The sequence below is a fragment of the Canis lupus genome, chromosome 7 (assembly GCF_011100685.1).
Source record: "Canis lupus familiaris isolate Mischka breed German Shepherd chromosome 7, alternate assembly UU_Cfam_GSD_1.0, whole genome shotgun sequence".
Taxonomy (NCBI): Eukaryota; Metazoa; Chordata; class Mammalia; order Carnivora; family Canidae; genus Canis; species Canis lupus.
The window spans coordinates 2,907,871-2,930,000 of record NC_049228.1 but is presented as its reverse complement, the minus strand read 5'-3'; the positions used below and the strand labels follow the sequence as shown (position 1 = coordinate 2,930,000).

Genomic DNA, 22,130 nt, shown 5'->3' with positions numbered 1-22,130 from the left:
CCACTGAGTGGGGAGCCTGCAGTGACTGGATCTCACCACCCTGAGATCATGACCTTGGTGGAAACCAAGAGTTTGATCTTTAACCAGCTGAGCCATGCAGGCACCTCCCCCTTATAATTTTCTTAATAACATTATTTTCTCTAACTTACTCTGTTGTAAGATTAAAGCATACAATACATATAACATAAAATATGTGTTAATTGACTGCTTATGTTATCAACAAGGCTTCGAGTCAACAGTAGGCTATTAGGAGTTAAGTTTTGGGGGAGTCAAAATTTATACCCAGATTTTTTTTTTAAGATTTTATTTATTTATTCATGAGACACACACACACAGAGAGAGAGAGAGAGGCAGAGGGAGAAGCAGGCTCCATGCAGGGAGCCCGACATGGGACTCAATCCCAGGTCTCCAGGATCATGCCCTGGGCTGAAGGCAGGCTAAACTGCTGAGCCACCCTGGCTGCCCTATACCCAGATTTCTAATCTGAGGGAGGAGTGCCCCGAAATGCCCCCCATACACACACACACCTTATTGAAGGGCCAGCTGTAATACAGTTTGACAAAAAATAACCGTGGTGATATTTACAGGGGAAAAAACGCCTGAGCAACTCACAATTCAATTACTTTAAGTTTCTCCTCTCTCACCATCCCTAGCCTCTCTTCCCTTTTATTTTTGCTGAAGGTTCATGAGCACTCAATAGCACTTTCTATTTGGACCTACCATTTTTTTTACATTATTATGTACTTATTTATTGCTAACATGAACTCAAAGCAAGCAAGCGGTTTCTTTTATCCCAGAGCAAATCAGGAAATCATGACACAACTGCTATCAGCAAATGTTAATCTTTAGAGAATAACATCTCCACCAGATTGGCCGGAAGACACTCAGATTTGACCAGTTTTGAGGCGATCCATATTTAAGTAGGGAAGGCGCTGTGGTTACTTTCAAGGTTTTTCTGAAGTCATTATTTGGATCTTTTCCAATCAGGTTTTTCATCAGTAGATGAACACACATCCTTCACTAATACTTCAGCCCCTCTCCCACGACTGGTTCAGCCTGCATGCGGTCGGGTGCTAGCTCTTCCCTCCAGAGTCCTTAGAGCCAGTAAAGTAGGTGAAAATGGTCTTACCATTCATTGTGCTGCTCTCTGGTCAGCTGCAAGGTCCCTTGGGGTGGCACCATGGGGGGGGGGGGGGGGGAGGGCATAAGTCTCTTCCCTTTTAGATAATATTTTTAGCTAATATTATGTACCAGGCATTTATGAAAGTACCAAATATTTTACATACCTCATCTCATTTACTCCTCTCAATAACCCTAGAGGTAGGTGGCATTATTATTTAATGCCTCCATTTTTCAAATGGAGAAAGAGTGTTTTTCACCACAATTAAAAATAAAAATTAATAAGTTAATTTCTTTAATGAGGGAACTAAGGCCCAGAATGGATAAACTGCTTGCCAAAGTTTATACAGCAAATAAATAGTCAAGGCTATGGTTCTGATTCTGTACATGCTCTTTACCACTGTGCTATACTGTACAGGATCATCAGATTCATTTTCTCAAAATATTGGGTCACCCTCTTTCCCAAAACACATTCCCCACAGATCAAATCCTTAGCAATCTTCAAGGCCTTCAAAATCTAACCACAGCCTCCCTTACCAACTTTAGTATTTCCAGCACAAACTCGCTCCTCTTCAGAATGAACTCTACATCACTCATACTCATACAGCTCATTCTAATTCATTCCACTCTCCAAACCTGATCTGGCATCCGCCTCTCCAACCATTTAAATCCTGCCTCTGCTTCAAGACCTAGATTAAGTCATACCTCTTCCATAAAAATGTTCTCAACCAGTAGAAGCCCACCCTCAAGGCCCTCTTCTCCGAAATCTCAAACTTTATTATCTGTGAATCAAGGATCCTCATTGCAGCATATCTTAATATCCCCTACCTCTGCCTTTACAAACAAGGCATTTAACAAATGAATGAATACTAAGATATCAATAAACGACTCGTAACTCAGCTAATATTTTGGGGGGGGGATATAGGAATTGGAAATATAAAGATTAGTGCTTGTTGACAAGACAAAATGCATATCAGCAAGAAAAATGTAACAAATATGGCACGTAAGCACATATGCTAACTTTTAATTAATTTTTCTGGTAGACACAAGTGTATTTTTTTTAAGTAAGTGTATTTTTAAGTAGATTAGTATAACCTCACTGATGTAAAAACAACAAAAAAATCCAGCCTAAAAAAAAAAAAATCCAGCCTAAAATAGTATTTAGCCACCGAGTTCTACATTTTAATAATATTAAAAGGGAATTAACCCAACTCAGATTTCTTGTCAGAATTTAGACATCAGAAGAAAAGGAAAACTGAGGAATCACTGGCAAGAGACACTTCTAATTCTTATCCCGTGGAAAACATAAGAAAAGAGAGAGATGGGGCAGTCCGGGTGGCTCAGAGGTTTAGTGCCACCTTCAGCGCAGGGCCTGATCCTGGAGACCTGGGATGGAGTCCCACGTCGGGTTCCCTGCATAGAGCCTGCTTCTCCCTCTGCCTGTGTCTCTGCCTCTCTTTATCTCTGTGTCTCTCATGAATAAATAAATATAATCTTGAAAAAAAGAAAGAAAGAAGAAGAAAGGAAGAAAGGAAGAAAGGAAGGAAAGAGAAGAGAAGAGAAGAAGAAAAGAGAGAGACGAAAGTGAGGTAGTAGGAAGAACTCCCCTACCCAACCCCTATGCAACAATATGATTCTGAGAAAAGTTATAGAACCATTTGCTTTGGAAGTCTCTAAAAACATGAAAATAGGAATAACCTTTGCAAACATCCAGAACATTGCTTAATCCATTTCCCAAGTCCAATCTCAAATCTCAAATTGATTTCTCCTTCCAAAGTATTATTCTTCCTAAGCATAAAACAGCAGAGTTAAAGACTTTTAAGGTAATGGCTAATACCATAACCACTGGACCTCTCTCTCCTGCTGGTGGCTCTCCTTCCAAATCATTGGGAGAACTTGATATTCCTTTTTTTTTTTAAGATTTTATTTATTCATAGAGACACACACAGAGAGAGAGAGACAGGCAGAGACACAGGCAGAGGGAGAAGCGGGCTCCATACAGGGAGCCCAACGCGGGACTCATCCCGGGTCTCTAGGATCACACCCTGGGCTGCAGGCGGCACTAAACCACTGCACCACTAGGGCTGCCCACAACTTGATATTCCTAATGCTTCACCCAACATCCATTACTCCCCCAAAAATAGTATCAGCTGAGTTATGGACCTCTTAAAATTTGCTGCAGTGTAATGGCAAAATTCTGGTGCTGATATCAAGTATTTGGCAATACACTCTACAGAGTGACATGTGTTTAAGCTTTAGTAAGAACAATGAAATTTATGACATGCAAATACAGCCTACTTCTTGTGTAATGTCAGTGTATTCTATTAACACTGATAATACTTTATTTAACCTGTACAATATATCGCTATTTAGTCTCTCTTGAAAAAAGTTTGCTTTCTAATTCATTAAATGGTTAAGGATTGCTCTTTCATGACAAGAAGGATTTAATTATTCTCTGACCATTCCAAGGAACAAAAAAGGCAATGATAGTAGTGCTTACCCAATTAAAAACCCCAGTCAGATCACCCTAGAACAAAGTGCACAGGTAACAAGAATCAGCAATGCACATACAGCTTCCAGTCAGTGCTTTTGTACCTCATTCTTTAATATGAACAGCAGCCAAAAATCACTAGACAACCAAGGAGAAATTGTCCAACTTGAGAAGAGAGAGCATTCATGTGCACAAGAAATAAAAAATAAAAGCAACTTAAACAGACTGTGCCAAAATAAAAATTTCAAAGAAATTATTAAAATTTCTTCAGAGACATAAGAGAGTATATTGCTAGAAGAAATAAGAAATCATTACTGAACAGTATTAGTCAAAGATAAAGAACTCTTGATAATTAAAAAAAAAGTGTGGGTGCAAAACTAAACAACACAACAGAAGAACTGAAAAATATAATTAAGGAAATATTGCTGTAGGTAGAGCAGAACAAAAAAAAAAAAAGTGGAAAATGTAAAGAAAAGCTAAGGAAACTAAAAGAAAGTTTATCCAAAATATTGAGTGTCTGATTAACAAGAATTATAGAAATGGAGAAAAACAAAATGGAGGTAAAGAAATCATCGTGGATATAGTACAAGAAAATTCTTCAAAACTGAAGGATTTGGGTATCTAGACTGAAAGAAGCCATCAACTCACAAAAATAGACACATATATCAGTGTGACAGAATAGAAAGCCCAGAAATAAACCCATTATTATATGGTCAACTGATCTTCAACAGGTGCCTAGGTTGGCGCCACAGTCGTTTTTGGCTCAGGTCATGATCTCAGGGTTGTGAGATCAAGCACCATATCAGGCTCCATGCTGGGCATGGAATCTGCTTGGGATTCTCTCTCTCTCACCTTCCCTCTGTGTCTCCCACTGCCCTCTCTCTCCCTCTCTCCCTCTCTCTCTGTCTCTAAAATAAATAAATAAATCTTTTAAAAAATCTTCAACAAATCAGGTGAGAATATCTAATGGGAAAAAGACAGTCTCTTCAACAAATTGTGTTGGGAAAACTGGACAGCAACATGCAAAAGAATGAAACTGGACCACTTTCTTACACTATACATTAAAATTAATTCAAAATGGATTAAAGACCTAAATGTGAGATAGAAAACCATAAAAATCCTAGAAGACGGGTGCCTGGGTGGCTCATTTAAGCGTCCAACTCTTGATTTCAGCTCAGGTTATGATCTCAGGGTCCTGAGATCGAGCCCTGCATCTAGCTGTATGCTCAGCAAGGAGTCTGCTTAAGATTCTCTCTCTCCTTCTCCCTCTGCCCCTCTGCCCAAGCACATGAGCATGTTCTCTCTCTCTCTCTCTCTAATAAATATATAAAATTAAAAAAAAAAAAAAGTCCTAGAAGTGCGATGCCTGGGTGGCTAACTGGTTAAGCATCTGCCTTCAACTCAGGGCATGATCCTAGAGTCCCAGGATCGAGTCCTACATCAAGCTCCCCACAGGGAGTCTGCTTCTCCCTCTGTCTGCGTCTCTGCCTCTCTCTCTCTCTGTGTCTCTTGAGAATAAATAAAATCATAAATAAATAAATAACAAAAAGTACTAGAAGAGAACACAGGCAGTAACTTCTTTGACATCAGCCATAGCAACTTCTTTCTAAACACATCTCCTGAGGCAAGGAAAACAAAAGCAGAAATAAGTTATTGGGACTTCATCAAAATAAAAAGCTTCTGTACAATGAAGGAAACAATCAACAAAACTAAAGGCAGCCTACAGAATGGGAGATTTTTGCAAATGACATATCCAATAAAGGGTTAGTATCCAAAATCTATAAAGAATTTATCAGGGATCCCTGGGTGGCGCAGAGGTTTGGTGCCTGCCTTTGGCCCAGGGCGCGATCCTGGAGTCCCGGGATCAAATCCCACGTTGGGCTCCCGGTGCATGGAGCCTGCTTCTCCCTCTGCCTGTGTCTCTGCCTCTCTCTCTCTATCATGAATAAATAAATAAAATCTTAAAAAAATAAATAAATAAACTTTAAAAAAAAAAAAGAACTTATCAAACTCAACACCCAAAAAACAATCCAATTTTAAAAATGGGCAGAAAACATGAACAGACATTTCTCCAAAAAAGACATCCAGATGGCCAACAGACACAGGGAAAAATGCTCATCATCACTCATTATCAGAGAAATGCAAGTCAAAACTACAATGAGATATCATATCATACCTGTCTGAATGACTAAAATGAACAATGCTAAAACCAACAGGTGTTGGTAAGAATGTGGAAAAGGAGCCTTATGCACTGTTGGTGGGAATGCAAACTTGCAGCCACTGTGAAAAGCAGTATGGAGGATCCTCAAAAACTTAAAAATAAAGGGGTGACTCAGTCTGTCAGTCAGTCGTCCAAGTCTTGATTTTGGCTCAAGTCATGATCTCAGGGTTGTAGGATCAGGCCCCAAGATGGGCTCCACAACTACTTTATGATCCAGCAAGTGCACTACTGGGTATTCACAAATACAAGAACATTGATTCAAAGGGATACATGCACCTCTGTGTTTACTGCACCATTATTTATAATAGCCAAACTATGGAAGCAGCCCAAGCATCCAATGACTAATAATAAATGGATAAAGCATTCATACACACACATGCACACAATGTAGTATTATTCAGCCATAAAAAAGAATGAAATCTTAGGGACACATGGGTGGCTCAGCAGTTGAGCATCTGCCTTCAGCTCAGGGCATGATCCCGGGTCTAGGGATCAAGTTCCGTATCGGGCTCCCCACAGGGAGCCTGCTTCTCCCTCTGCCTGTGTCTCTGCCTCTCTCTCTCTCTCTCTCTAAATCTCTCTCTCTCTCTCTCTCTGTGTATCTCTCATGAATAAATAAATAACATATTTTTTAAAAAAATAATGAAATCTTACCATTTGCAATGACATGGATGGAGCTAGAGAGTTACAATGCTAAGCAAAATGTCAGTCAGAAAAAGACAGATACCATGTGAAATCACATGGTATCTTAAATTCCTAAATAGAATTTAAGAACAAATGAACAAAGAGGGAAAAAATAAGAGGGAGACAAAGCAAGAAACAGACTCTTAACTCTAAAGAGCTAACTGATGGTTACCAGAGGGGAGGTAGGTGAGAGGATGGGCTAAATAGGTGATGGGGATTAAGGAGGTCACTTGTCAAGATGAGCACTGGATATTGTATGGAAGTGTTTAATCACCTGAAACTAATATTACACTGTATGTTAACTAATTGGAGTTAAAATAAAAACTTAAAAAAAAAAAAAAAGAAAGAAAGGAGCCATCATCTGTCCAGGACAATGGATGCAAACAGGCCATAATGTGGTATATGTGTGTGCAACTTCAGAACTCTGAGGACAATTAAAAGATTTGCAAGGGTGGAACTTAGGTGGTTCAGTTGGTTAAGTGTCTACCTCCTGATCTCAGTTTAGATCTCCACCTCAGAGTAGTTAAGTTCTAACCCCACGCTGGAGAGGGGCTCCCCACATGGAGCCTACTTAAAAAAAAAAAAAAAAAAAAAAAAAAAAAGACTTGCAAGAAAGAAAAGAAAAAGAGAGAACCCACATGAATTATTTTGAACTTCGCAACAATACTGGAAGCTAGATGACAATGGTGTTATATATTCAGATGTTCTATCAAGTGCCATTTTTAAACATATCCAAATTTATTAGATAGAGGTAAAGCAGTGCTTAGAGGGAAATTTTTAGCTATAACACCAAAATTAGAAGAGAAAAAAATACCTCAAATCAATATCTAAGACTCCACCTTAAGAAAATAGAAATACAGAGCAAACTAAACTCAAGCAAGTAGAAGGAAGGAAATAACAGAGATTAGGGTAGAGATAAATGAAATTGGAAACAGAAAAACAATAGAGAAGAGGCAATGAAAACAAAATTGGTTCTTTGAAAGTATCAATAAAATTGACAAACTTTTAGCTAGGCTAACCAAAACTCATTTAAGTTCCTACTCTAAAACTGACATACAAGCTCTCCCTGAGAGTTTTATATTCTAAGTGACAAGAAAATCACTTATAGAGAAGTCAAGAACAAAGCAGATACCCTAAAGTTCAAGATTGATGATGGCCCTTGACAATGGAATTGATATTGCCCCAAAGTTTTTAGGCCTATGAGTGGAATAAAGTCACTTCCAAACACGTAATATTCGTTTTATGACCCCATGTTTAACTTCTAGTCTCTCATGTCTGTGTTCACCTTTTATACTAGGGAAGGGATTAGACTCTATTAAAAAGATGGCATGCAACAGAGGATTATGTATCTATTTATTATATAAAATATATCATGTATATTTGAATGTCTCTGGGTAATTTTTCTTTCATTATCTTACCTCTGTATTTCTCAGTCCACAAAATACTGTGCTGTGCTTAGGAGACTGATTTGATATTTCTTTCCCTACTTATGTCAGTAGCCGTAGCCACAACTGATCCTACAGCATTTTATGAATATTAGTGACTGTTGTCTTCAACTTTCATGACTTCAGGCAGTCTTGCTCGTTTCTCCTTTTAGCTTGAATTCTGTGTTAATGGAGTCATCATCTACCATCTGGTCTTCTGCATCTACCTTATATTTCCACATTTTACATGAGATGGCATTCTGTTGTGGATGAGAAAGGAGTGGGAGCCAACACTGAAAAGATGAGAGGTAAGGAGTTGAAAATAGTGATACACACAGAGACATATGTACACACACACACATGCACATCCACACACGCAGAGTACCAAAAAACAGAAATCACAAGAATGATTACAAGAAGAAAAAGTCTGATTTGAGGCAGCTGGGTGGCTCCAGTCAGTTAAGTGTCCAACTCTTGATTTCATCTCAGGTCATGATCTCAGGATTGTGAAATAGAGCCCCAAGTGGGCTCCCCACTCAACAGGGAGTCTGCTTGAGATTCCTCCCTCTGCCCCTCCCTCTGCTTGCTCAAGCTGTCTCTCTTTCTCTGTCTCTCTCTCTGTCTCTCAAATATTTTTTTTTAAGTATGTGATTAAAGTAGGTCACAGTGGGGGACTTCTGTAGTGCAGTGGATGACCAGTTTCTTAATAGAAGTAACTACGGTTTGTTTTATTATTTGTTATATTATCTAAAAGAGATCTGTTTTAGACATCCTTCTACATGTGTGACACAGCTCACAACTAAAACATAAAGACTATAAAGATAAAAATGTATGCCAAACTGCAGAAAAATAAAAATTTAAAGTACTTTTTAATTTAAAAATAATAAAACAAAATTTAAAATAAGTGATAAAGGTATTAGCTCTTCATCTAACAAAGAGCTTTTGCAAATCATTCAACAAAATATAAATATCCAGGAAGGAAAATGGACAAAGGCCACACATAGGCAAATCTCAAAAAAAAAAGGGGGGGGGAGTAAACAGCCAATGTGTTAACCAAGATTCTCTAGAAAACAGAGCCTGCAACGTGACTTAAGCATGAATTCATTACGCGGGGAGACACAATCCTAGGGCAGGTAAAGTGAGGGAAAAGGGAAATGAGGAGCGAAGTTAGAAATAAATTAAGATGGGGGCACCTGGATGGCTCAGTGGTTGAGCATCTGCCTTTGGCTAAGGGCGTGATCCTGGGGTCTTGGGATCAAGTCCAGCATCGGGCTCCCTGCATGGACCTGCTTCTCCCTCTGCCTGTGTCTCTGCCTCTCTTTCTGTGTCTTTCTCAGGAATAAATAAATAAAATCTGAAAAAAAAAATTAAACAAAGGCCCATTGAATTGTTTGCCAGAGACAGTCAATGGTTTTTCAGACATAAAAAAAAGGGGGGGGGGATTTTTGAAATTTGACCAGGGTATGAATTCTAAAACTTATGTTACTGAAAAATATTTTCCTGAATTATATTCTACTTGGTACAAATGGTTAATGATACTCTTAAACATCTTCCACGTTTTAAATTAGACATACAAATTTTAGAAATAGCCAGGATGGGATGCCCGGGTGGCTCAGCAGTTGAGGGCCTGCCTTCGGCCCAGGGCGTGACCCCGGAGTCCAGGGATTGAGTCCCATGTCGGGCTCCCTGCATGGAGCCTGCTTCTCCCTCTGCCTGTGTCTCTGCCCCTCTCTCTCTCTCTCTCTCTCTCTCTCTCTCTGTCTCTCATGAGTAAATAAATAAAATCTTTAACAAAAAATAAATAAATAAATAAACAGCCAGGAGTATTCTGTATACATGTCTGCACCATATATTAATGGTAAATTACATGGGTTCAGTTTTACTCTCGTCAAGTAATTTCTCTATCTTGAACACCAACCGTTCAGGTCAGTGTTACTAAAGGAATCTCTATAGAATGGCAAATCATGCTGTTGTCACTGACAATACAACAGGCAAACCTCTGAGTGGTTTAGGAACCCAGCCAGTCACATGTTCTGTTCACATCCTTCAGTTGTGTGTGCTCAGGAAGTCATTCTAGTAGAGTGTAACAACAAAAACACTGCCTATCGGCAGCAAGACTGTAACCACATCCAAAATTCTTCTGTAGCCACAGACAACAATATGGCATATAAAAAATTTGAGAACTGCCTAATCATGTACTCATATAACATGATCAAACAATGAGAGTTAATAGCTACTCAATGTCTTCAAAAAAAACAAAGCATTTAAACTGCTTTCCAAAAAAAATAAAAATAAAAATAAAATAAACTGCTTTCCAAAAGAAAGGGTTAACATTGTACTTTATAGAGATGAACGTATGCAGATATACAGGATGCACTAGCAACAACTAGTAGTTCCTTGCAGGGAAAAGTGGTTTTTCAGGCGAAGCTTGCCATGGAAGGATAGGTATTACGTGATGATACCTGCTGTGAAGAGCTTCGGGTCATGCTATTCCACTAAAGATGCAGTGAAAGCTGAGATGCAGATGGAAAGTCAAAGAAAATTTTGCTAAACTGAAAGCCAATGACATTGCTTCACTGCCACATTTCTAGATCTAAGACTTAAGAAAGTTGCACGAGTGATTATATAAAATATCATGTGTAGGGGCACCTGGGTGTGTTGATTGGATGGGCGTCCAACTCTTGATTTCGGCTCAGGTCATAGTCTCATGGGTACTGAGATCAAGCCCCATATCAGCGCCTAGCAGGGAGTCTCCTAGAAGATTCTTTCCCTCCACCACTCACCCACTTCATGCTCTCTCTCTCTCTCTCTCTCTCAAATAAATAAATAAATAAATAAATCTTTTAAAAAAATATTGTGTATACAAAAAGATTTTAATTAAAAGCGTACTTTACTCATTATTTTTTCTCCAATTGAGCAAAGCACTTAAATTTGTGAAATTGCTTCAATAAAATTGCATAATTAGCAATGATCGAATCTTCAAAGGCAGAATATGAACAGTAGATAAATTTTTACCTTAGTTGGTTACAATTCCAAAGAAGCAAACATTCAATCCCTTAGTGGCAGCATGGCCATTAGGAACAAACATCATGTCCCCCACAGAACTGAGCTGAAAATGAGCATCTCTTTAGAAGCCAAAAGAGGAGTCTGAGGCCGGTGAGCAGGCCAGCAACTAAGATGTCTAGGTAGACGGTAACGCTTCTGCACCAAAATGTCAAACTGCCAAAATTATATTATGAAGATTTGAATATGGAACTGTAGTAATAGTTAAGTTTATTGACCTCATCTTGAATCTACCTCAGTAAATTCATTTTTGATGGTTATATTCGCCTTTGGTCTCAGTTCCGCTGAATATTGATCTTAATAGTCAATCTCTCAGCATTTGGCCAAAATGAATTTGGTGTTCCCTCGCTCTCTATATAAAGAAACATGAGTGGATTATATAGGAATGAGGAACATGAGGAAAAAAACAGGCCAACACATTAAGCATGACTTTCTCTAGGTGCCAGTGAATCATTTTCTTCTCTGTACATGTCTTGTGTTTCCCAATTTCTTAAAAAATAAATATTGGTACTTAGGAAAAAAAGAAACACATGCTCTTTTTGCAAAAAATAGCAGTATACACAAGTATCACTAAAATGCAGGCTTTGGGGGCTCCTGGGTGGTCCAGAGGTTAAGCGTCTGCCTTCAGCTCAAGTCATATCCCGGGGTCCTAGGATCCAGCCCCACATCAGTCTCCCTGCTCCCTGCTGCTTCTCCCTGTCTCTGCCTGCTGCTCTGCCTACTTGTGTTCTCACTCTTTCTCTGTCAAATAAATAAATAAAATATTTTTTAAAATAAAATGCAGACTCTGATAATTCTGTTTTTATATTTTATTACAAACATATCATTGAAAATATGTCTAACCTGATGACAGAGCTGCACAAATTCTACCTGTTGGTGTTCACTTTGGGATTCTACATATATTTTAAAGAGACCTAACTTTGTTTGTACACCTTCATGTTTGCAGTGAGGATCTGTGAACAGAGATTGAGTATTTGGATAATTAACAACTTAACAATTGCAAACAGAGGAGCTGGAAATTTATATCCATCTTATTCTAAAGACAGGCTTAGGACAATTGGCAATTATAGCCTGAGACAAAAGAATCTGAACTGAAATGTTGAGTGTGAAATTGAGGTCAATTAGAACATCCCTCAACCTAAATTTTTCCCAATGGAACCAATTCAACCAGAAAATTTTTCTGTGGGGGGAAAAAAAAAAAAAACAGTTTTCTTTTAAAAATACACAATTCTAAAATACATGGAAAATAGCAATGCTGCCTATATCACAGAACATGTAAAAAATAAAATCCAAATGCATTAAACATTTAAAGCCATAAAAGAAAGTAAAAAAGAAATACATTTTTGGTTTTGAAATAGAAAAAACATTTTAAGCAGGGAAGAAAACACCAAATTTATAAAGGAAATAGAAAAATTAAAATTTTTGTCCACAATGTACAAGGATAGCTATTGCAGAAACATCCATAATAAAAAAATAGCATACAAACTAAATGTCCATCAACCAGACAACTTATGATAGTCATAAAATAAAATAGAGTGCTATGTATCCATTAAAATGAATTAGGTATATCTGAATCTAAACATGGAAAATATTCCAAAATATATTATTAGATTAAAAGAGAAGTTTCAGGGGTGCCTGGCTGGCACGGTTGGAACAGCATGGTACTCTTGATCTCAGGGTCATGAGTTCAAGCCCCATGTTGGATGTAGAAACTGTTTAAATAAATAAGACCTAAAAATAAAATAAAATTTCAGAAAAATATGTACAGTATAATTTTGTTTTAATAATGTATGTATAAATGAGTATTTGCATAAAAATATTATTCTGAAAATAGTAAATGTAGTCTTTATTAGCTCTGTAAATTATATTCCCCCATAGTCCTATCACCCTATGGCCCCAAGGAAAGGATGTCAAATGCTGCCTCCATATGGAGAAAATATAACCTGCTCAAAAAGAGGCTAAAAAAAGAAAGTCCTTCACTTTCCAGAGGTAGAACAGAGAGCTCAGAACTCGGGACGCCTGAGTGGCTCAGAGGTTGAGCGTCTGCCTTCCACTCAGGGCAAGATCCTGGGGTCCGGGGATCGAGTCCCGCATCGGGATCCCAGCATGGAGCCTGCTTCTCCCTCTGCCTGTGTCTCTGCCTCTCTCTCTCTGTATGTCTCTCACGAATAAGTAAAAAAAAATCTTTAAAAAAAAAAAAAAAAGAGAGAGAGCTCAGAACTCAAAGGGATGCATACAAAATTCAGATAAATGTGACTAGATCGGAGAGCACTATAGTTCATGGTAGAGATAAAGAAATGGCATTGGCAGAAAGAGGTGATCAGAAAGATACATTTAGTCAACATAGAGCTTAGTACACAAAAGATCCAGAAGTTTCCACCAGCTATGGAGGCAAAGGCATGCTGAGAGGACCCCTAAAATGGCACGGACCTGGAGTCAAAATGCAGAAGCCACAAAGAGCAGGTACTTCAGGACTGAGGATAATGGCGGGGCCTATGGTTGGCCACAGTGGATGTTAACACCATCAAAAACCAGCTAAGACTTGTTAGCCACTGGTTCAGTAAAGACAGAGGTTAATACCCAGGGAGAGGCAGAAGGACATCTCAACTGGAGACCTGCAAGGAATCAAATAATGGGGACGCCTGGGTAGCTCAGTGGTTGAATATCTGCCTTTGGCTCAGGATCAGGGGTCCTGGGATCGAGTCCCACATCGGGCTCCCTGCAGGTAGCCTGCTCTTCCCTCTGCCTGTGTCTCTGCCGGTGTGTATCTCTCATGAATAAGTAAATAAAATCTTAAAAAACAAAAAAAAGAAATCAAATTATGGCATGTGGATCTCATCTCCTACACACACATACCCCACTGCCCCAAACAAGTGCACGTGCGCACACACACATATACATACGTCTCACATTGTGTGAGGTAAGTCAGCTTTCCTCCATCCAGATGCTCTCTGAGAAGAAATCAATGGAGGAAAGAACTCTTAAAAAGCTAAGTTAACCTAATACAGAACCTGGATGAAACTGAGCCAATATATATTGTCAAATAGATATTCCAAAACCACCACCCATTGCTACCAAGTATAAATATGAATTGTAGAATGCTACATTCTCACTGAACTACAAAAGAAAATGGAATATTATCTTGAAAAGTAAATGAATAGGACTTAGTGACAGGTCAGATATTAAGGTGTGAAGGATAGGGAGAAATCAAATATGACTGCCAGGTATCTGCCTTGGTTGATCAATGGCATATAATACCATTAACTAATATTTAAATAGAACAACATCTAAAATGGGCTTTTAGGAAAAAAAAACTAATTTGATTTTGAATCTGTCAAATAGGGTTGAGCGTCTGCCTTTGGCTCTGGTGTAATCCAGGGTCCAAGGATAGAGTCCCACATCAGGCTCCCTGTGAGGAGCCTGCTTCTCTCTCTGCCTGTGTCTCTGCCTCTCTCTCTCTCATGAATAAATAAATAAATCTTGAAAGAAGAAAAAAGAAAGAAGAAAGAAAGAAAGAAAAGAAAGAAAGAAAGAAAGAAAGAAGAACAGAGAAAACAGAACGAAGAAAAAAAAAGAGACCTGAGTCAGGAATGACGGAAGGAATGAGGTGGCCGACGTCCACCCAATCCCAACGACCCCACAAATAAGAACGCATCCCTCCCTACTACCTCCCTACCAATCAGCCCTCGCAGCCCCCCTCCTCCTCCGCCCCCCGAAGCAACTCCGAGCCGAAAGAAAGAAAGAGAGAAGAAGTGAGTTAGTTCTGGGAGTTTTCGGAGTTCATCACAAATTTGAGCTAATGCTAATGGGAATGGATGAGATTATTCGGGAAAACAAGAATTCTAAGACTTAGAGCCAACTCTATGTAATTAAGCTCCATACTGTCACCTTGACTGTGAAGGTGAGTTTTATAGATATGAGTTTTATAGATATCTGTGACATTGTGATTCACAATAAGAAATATATAATTGGTCTTTGTCCTGGTTTCTGGCATAGAGCTTCTAAAACACTTAGATTTCCCGAAGTGATAAGAGCGCAAAGGTCTTTTATTATGTTAATGAGGTAACTTTTGGAAAATCCCTAGATAAACTAAGGATGGAGGCTGGTAGCTCTAGGAGCCAATCATGTGATTGGACCTCCAGGGAAGGCAGATGAGCTGGAGATTGAGTTCAATCACCAACGGCCAATGATTCGATCAATCATGCCTATGTAATAAAACCTGGATTCAGAGAGCTTCCAGGTTGGTGAACATATGGAGGTGGCAGGAGAAAGCATGAAAAATCTGCCTTCTTTCCTCATGCCTTTCCCTATGCATCTCTTCCATTTGGCTGTTCCTGAATTATATCCTTTTATCACAACCTGCTAAGTAGAGTAAATAAAAACTTGTGAGTAATTTAAATGTTTCTGAGTTCTGTTAGCCACCCTACCAAATTAATCAAACCCAAGGAAGGGGTCCTTGAAACCTCCAAGCTATAGCTGGTAGGTCAGAAGCCCAGGTGGTGTCTGGAGTATGGGATGAGGAAGGGATGCAGTTCATAGAAATGAACCTTTAATCTATGGAATCTGACACTATCTTCAGGTGGTGAAAATTGAGTTGAATTGTAGGACACCTTGCTGGTATTGGAGAATTGCTTGGTGTGCAGGGAAAAAAACCCACTCATTAGAAGTGGATGCAGAACATGTAATCTCTAATTCCCCTTAGGTTGTGCTAAGTATAGCATGAGGCTCAGTAGATACCCAAGACTGAGCTATGAAGTATTTCCTTTCTTGGTGGGTGGTACAAGTGGTGACTCTTTTCATATTAAAAAGGGTCTGTTAGGCAGAGATAGTTGCCCTCTTGATGTACTTTCCCTTAAGATGATGATAAACCTGGATACTATGGAAAACAGTGTCTGGAGATCTTGGATGGTGTGTAGGTATGAACCAAGGCCTTTCCTGGAAGTCAGGGATCCTGAGTAATACTCTAAACCCTCCTGAACAAATCTTTCACTGTTGTCTATGCTTTAGTTCCCTCCCCACGTCCACCACAAGTAAATAGATACAGAATGCTTCTAGTTTGTCTTAGTCAATATACTGTGAGTGCTTTAAAGGTATAATCTATAAATATCCTAGAGATTTATCTTAACCCACTCTGTAAGAGTATGGAAAGCTACTAGGTGCAGAGCCTGTCTTGGATCAGCGTTTATTTAACTCTTCAGAAAGCAGTAGATGGAAAGAGATACCACAGTGAGGTATTTCTGAGATACCTCAGAAATAAAATGTAAGCAGGACTCTAGCCAAAACAGTCACATACTCCTTTTAACTTAGGTGTATGGAACAATTTGCATTTCTCCCAAACCACTTATCCCCAAAGTGCTTTCACACAATTTTCCTTCTGACTGAAAGACCCTTAGACGACTTCTTCCCTTCACAAACTCCAGCTCGTCCTATAAGGCCCACTTCAAAGTTCTCCTTTCTGGGAAGACTTCCTCAAACAGTGTTACATGGTGCTTCAATTACAGGATTTTTTTTTAAGATTGTATTTATTTATTCATGAGAGACACAAAGAGAGGCAGAGACACAGGCAGAGGGGGAAGCAGGCTCCATGGGAGGAGCCTGACGCAAAACTCAATCCCGGGACCCTAGGATCACGCCCTGGACCAAAGGCAGGTGCCAAACCACTGAGCCACCCAGAGATCCCAATTACAGGATTTTTTATATTATATCACCACCTATTAATATCCCTCTCTCCCCAACTCCCAATCTAGACTGTGGGACTATAATGCAAATTTTTGGCAGGTCCAAGCCCGATATAAAGATTTCCAGAGAAACATCTCTGATATTCTTTACACGGTATATCTTCTGAGTATTTGAAGATAATAAAAGGATTTTCTGGCTTTATCCCATAAATAAAGTTGTCATAATGCATTCTGACATTTTAAAAATACATTCAAAGCTGATGAAATGAAGATTTTAGATTTTGGCATTGGAAAAAGGCCTTGAACTTCAGCCAGAGGATTCCCAAGAGAAATAAAAGTGATTGATATTGGAAACGAGGTAGCAAAATGTATTGGACATTCAAGTACTATTTCAAGGTCCATAATCATTGACTTCACTGTCAGAGGGTCAAAATTTCTTCACAGTGGCTCTACAGGTTACAGTTCATCACGGGGTTAGGTTAGAGCAACTTTTCTTAGCCATGGTGTCATGACTAGAACCACTTGAGAGGTGGACTAGAAATAACTTATTACAGATAATGAACTAGTAACATTTGTGAATAATATTTTAGATATGGGGGCACCCGGGTGGCTCAGTTGGTTGAGCATCTGCCTTTGGCTCAGGTCATGATCACAGGGTCCTGGGTTGGAGCCCCACATGGGACTCCCTGGTCCGTGGGGAGCCTGCTTCTCTCTCTCTCTGCCCCTCTCCCTACTCGTGCTCCCTTTCTCTCTCTCAAATAAATAAATAAAATCTTCCCAAAAACTCTCAGACATAAAATCACCGTAGGCTTGATATTTCCCTATCAATATATTATCATTATAATTCCCAGGCATCTATTATTTTTTTTCTGAGTTAGAGATGAAAAGTTATAGTTATACAGATAATTCTGTGGGGAATAAACATCAACTGCCATCTACTTTGCCTTGGTGGCCCACTAGTTTTAATAAGTATCACTAGTTTTAACAGCAATTAAACATCTCTTGAAAGGAGTGTCAAAGAATTTTTGAACCTCTTTAATCTCTCCAAGAAGGAATGATTAACAGTAGCATATGCAGCAAAGCGATCACTAAGAGCTGGGAAATGCATATTGCATTTAACAACACGAAGGTCAGTGGGAACCATAATGAGATCAGTTCAGTGCAGCAGTTAAAGCAGAAGACAAATTCAAGTGTTTGAGAAACGCAGTGAAATTTCTTATACTTCAGAGGCATTAATAGAAGAGAAAGGAAAAAATTGAACTGCAGCCAGGGGAAGGACAAGAGAGTTGTTTTAGGAAGAAAAAGCAAAATAAAGACAAAACAAAACACTGCAAGGTTGAAAAGAAGAAATCAGAGAAGGGGGAACCACTCAAAGCTTAAGGTGGAAAAGAAATAAATGAGGCCCTATAAGAAGTGAAGAGGAAAGGGGTAAAGAAGCAAAGATGGGAAGTTTATTCCTGACCTTGAGAGAAGAAATGTTTCGACTTCCTTTTTCTGGTACAGGTGCTGCTGAAGCGAGCACAGCCACGTCCCAATTCTGAGCAAGAAGGAAGGAAGTGAGGGTCAAAGTCAGCACAGTGATTTTGTACCTCAAATGTCAGGGAGTGTACACTCCTGTCTCAAAGCAGAGTCTTTCATCTCCACCTTCTCCTTCCACTCACAGGAGCAGCATCTGTGGACCAACACACCCCAGAAGTCGGTCTGCCTGCACAAATGCCATTTTTCACCACTCGGCAGGTCACGGTTGGGTATTTCCCAGCCCTGACCCCCGATGGCCTTGCGGGAGACAGCTGGGGAAGTCGCTTCCGCAGACCTTTGCTGGAAGTGCAGAATTTCAGGGTCTCCTGGTCAGTCGGGCTCTTCCTAAAGCATCTCAGTCAGGCACATACATGGCACGGGGAATGGGACGCAGAGATGTCCTTTTAAAACATTATCCACACAACGGCTTATGAACCGAGGTGCCAAAACACACTGGTACACAGCGAACGGATCACGGCTGTGCTGAGTGATACAAACCCCCTCGAAACTCAGGGCGACTGGACTGGCTTGTCCCCAGGCCATCCCCTCCATCCGTAGGCAGCCTCCTGCGGGGATCCTCAGAGGCTGACACATCTCAGAAGCGCGTGCAGGGGACAAGCAAAATGACCGTATGTGGCATTTGCTGCTCTATCACTCACTAAGTGTGGTCAAAGGGCGGACTCCTGCCTGGATATTAATTTCTAGGAGCCAGCTATCTAGATTATTTCAAAATAAATATAGCTATTTTGCGGAAGATGTTTGGCTTTTTAAAGCAGTCACTCAGAACACATCAGTACCAATGGATAGATGTGTCCAATGTGCATGGTGACAAAGACGCAAGCTGCTTCCCTCCGTGTGCCTGCTGGAAGCCCTATCCGCCTCGGCACCACCTTCGACCCTAACACCAGGGACAGGAATGCACCTTCAGAACCTTCTACATAAACTCTTCTAAGTAGCTCCACGAGCCCCTTGGTTTCAGGAGGTCGGATGGGGGCTCTTGGAGGACACTGGGTTTATCAGCTTAAATCTCTGTCATTATACAAGTCAGATACTTCTGCCCCTTTGCCACAGCATGCTCTAACAATGCAAGTGCAACCTGCAATATGTAACTTTATTATTATGTCGAAATATCTGATAGGAAAAGTTTTACAAAAACAAAAAAGAAAAAAAGAAAAAAGTTTTACAGAAACGTTATCCTAAGACATCAACATTAATCACATTTGTAAGTAGAAGGAAAACTGTTATTTCAATCATAATTCAAGTGCTATAAATTTTTTATTAGTTTAAATTTTTTATCATATAATTGCAGGAAGAGTCTACTGTCAAACTTGACCATGAATATATTGAAAAAGCTATTATTAAAAAGTCTTAATCAGAAATGGCATTTCAACTGTAACACCTGATGTTAAATTTTTGTGGGCATGAAAGCAAGTTTATCATAAAAATTTGTTTAAGTGAAAAGGGAGGTGGGTGGGGGTTGGGGTGACTGGGTGACGGGCACTGAGGGGGGCACTTGACGGAATGAGCACTGGGTGATATGCTATATGTCGGCAAACTGAACTCCAATAAAAAAAAACAGCAACTAATAAAGAAAGCCATAATTTCCTACTTGGAAAAAATAAATAAAATTTTTTTTAAATTAAAAATAAAAAATTTTAAAAATGTTTTATTTATTTATTCATGAGAGACACAAAGAGGGGCAGAGATACAGGCAGAGGGAGAAGCAGGCTGCTTGCGGGGAGCCCGATGTGGGACTCCAGGATCATGCCCTGAGCCAAAGGCGGCTGCCCATCCACTGAGCCACCTAAGCATTCCTATCGTAAAAATTTTTTTAAATGTTTTATTTATTGGGTTTTTTTTTTTAATATTTGATACCTCCACTAATGCTTGGTAAGTTCTTCTCTTCTCATAATCATTAAATACAAGAAATAATGAATTTCCCCCCAGGCTTCATACAGACACCTCAAATCCCCTTCGGCTCATCCCTGTGTGCAGTACAAACATCACTTTGCTCTATGCGAACCACGACAATGGAAAACATTGGGAGGTACTGGTGTACGCTGCTGCCGACGGGATGAAAGCGAGATCAGCGGCAAATGCACAAGACACATGTGATGGAACAGGAGTGTCTTCATCAGAACCTCCCAGGGAAAGACACACCTTTCTCTATTCGGAAATGAAAGAGAAGTCCTGAGATTTCTGGAATGGGTTCTTCCTTCAATTCCTAAACAATGCATCGCCATCTAAGTCATTTCGGTGTCTTAGGTGCAGTCTGCTTATCTAATACGCGGCACCCCATACGCAAGCCGGGAAGAATGAGAAAGAAACTGTACTGCAGACACGTACCCGCTGTGCCAGCCACGAGGGGCCAGGTAGCCCAGAGCCAGTTCCGAGCGGTCCAAGATGGAAAAGGTTCCCAAGGAAGGTCTGGCTGTACTGGAAGCAGCTTTGCACAAAGGAGGCCCCAGAATGAGCAGACCTGCCTCAAGAGAGCAACTTAAAATGCAGCTCACAGCAAATGAAAGCTCCCCACCTAAACTCAGAGCGGGCAAGCCCAGGCCGAAGCCAACAGAGAGGCCTCAGATCTCTGCTTATATAATTTCTTGTGACTCCGAGATCAAGTAAATAAATAATAGGCAATAACTGACTCCGTTTGGAGCCATTTAAAATGATTGCCTCCTTCAGCAGCCCCGTGGAGCGCCCGAAACGCAGATAGGACCTGACAGGAGTGACGGGCAGGCCCAGAGCTGCGCGGTTGGCGGGAAGGCGGCTGGCCCAGAGAAGCACAGGCGAGGGCGCCCAAGCAGCTGCCCGAAACCCCCAAAGCTCCCTCCATTAACGCTGTTTTCAAATGCCGACAGCGTTTCTGTGAACTATTAAGGGTAGACAGCGTTACCTAATGAGGCTGCTAAATGCAGTAGCCGTGGGCTTCTCCGCTGCCACGGTGCAAACCAGGCCTCGGTGAGTCCGTCAGGGCTCCTGCCTGCAAGGGGGTCGCTGGGTCCGGAGCCACAGGGAAAGGCTGAGGGCTCCGCCTTAACCATCTCTTTGAAAATACGAGTGGATTAATTGCCGTCATTTGCATCTGTAGCCATGCAAGCTATGATAATGAGGCGCTCCACTGGAGCCCGTGCCTCGGGCTAGACGCCAGGACCTGAGGGGCTGCAGGATGCCGGTCTTGGCCAGGATCTCGGTCCTGAAGAGCCTCAGGACAGCTGGGGAGTGGCTCCTAATTGGGGCGGATTCCTCACCGCAGACCAGCTAGCCTGGGTCCTATTCCTAACTCTCAGAAACTTTTACGTGCCAGAGTTGATTAATCAATGTGTTGCCACACACTGATAACGTTTGGGTGAAACACCATTTGATCGTGATCAGACCTCAACTTATTCATTTATAAGGCTCTACCAAAATATAGGTGTCAAGGGCACCTCGATTCGAGTCCAGTTTTCCCACTATTAGGAAAAAACCTGCTTTGTTCTCTATACAAAAATAATGATATCCCTTAATATTCTTTAAGCAGGATCCTTTTAATTTTCTTACATCTTAGGGTCTGGAGGTATATGTTTATTAATCACTCCACTGGAAAGGAGATTGCCTTGTGCTAATGCCTTCTGTTTTTTCCCGTTTTTTTTTAACTGAAATATAGTCCACATACAATATTATATTGTTCCAGGTGTACAACAAAGGGATTGGTGAGTGTAATTACCATCTGTCGCCATAGGACATTATTACAATGTACAACTGCTTTTTTAAAATATCAATTGTATGTTTCACAAAGCAAGTGGTATAAAAACTAGACCGTATTAGTGTTGGAAGATTAAAAAGTGAAAAAAAAAATCTACCAATGATTTGAACAATTGGCCAAAACAATGTTACTTAGCTAGAGATTTCAAAATATTAGTTCTCCTCTTCTCATCTGGAAATGTGGGAGC

The 22,130-nt window shown here is 40.2% G+C and overlaps 1 long non-coding RNA gene across 8 annotated transcripts in view; it reads right to left on the bottom strand.

The window, feature by feature from the left end:
• LOC102152898 overlaps positions 1-22,130 on the bottom strand; it is a 167,042-nt gene that overhangs the window by 125,479 nt on the left and 19,433 nt on the right. For 5 of the 8 annotated variants that reach the window (XR_005361819.1, XR_005361823.1, XR_005361818.1 and 2 more), the window contains exon 2: positions 18,143-18,217. The exons of 2 other annotated variants lie outside the window; for them this stretch is intronic. This is a non-coding gene — a long non-coding RNA (uncharacterized LOC102152898). Of the gene's footprint in view, positions 1-7,933; positions 8,154-18,142; positions 18,218-22,130 lie in introns of those variants that run through there. One more of the 8 variants, XR_005361825.1, reaches the window with a different exon arrangement.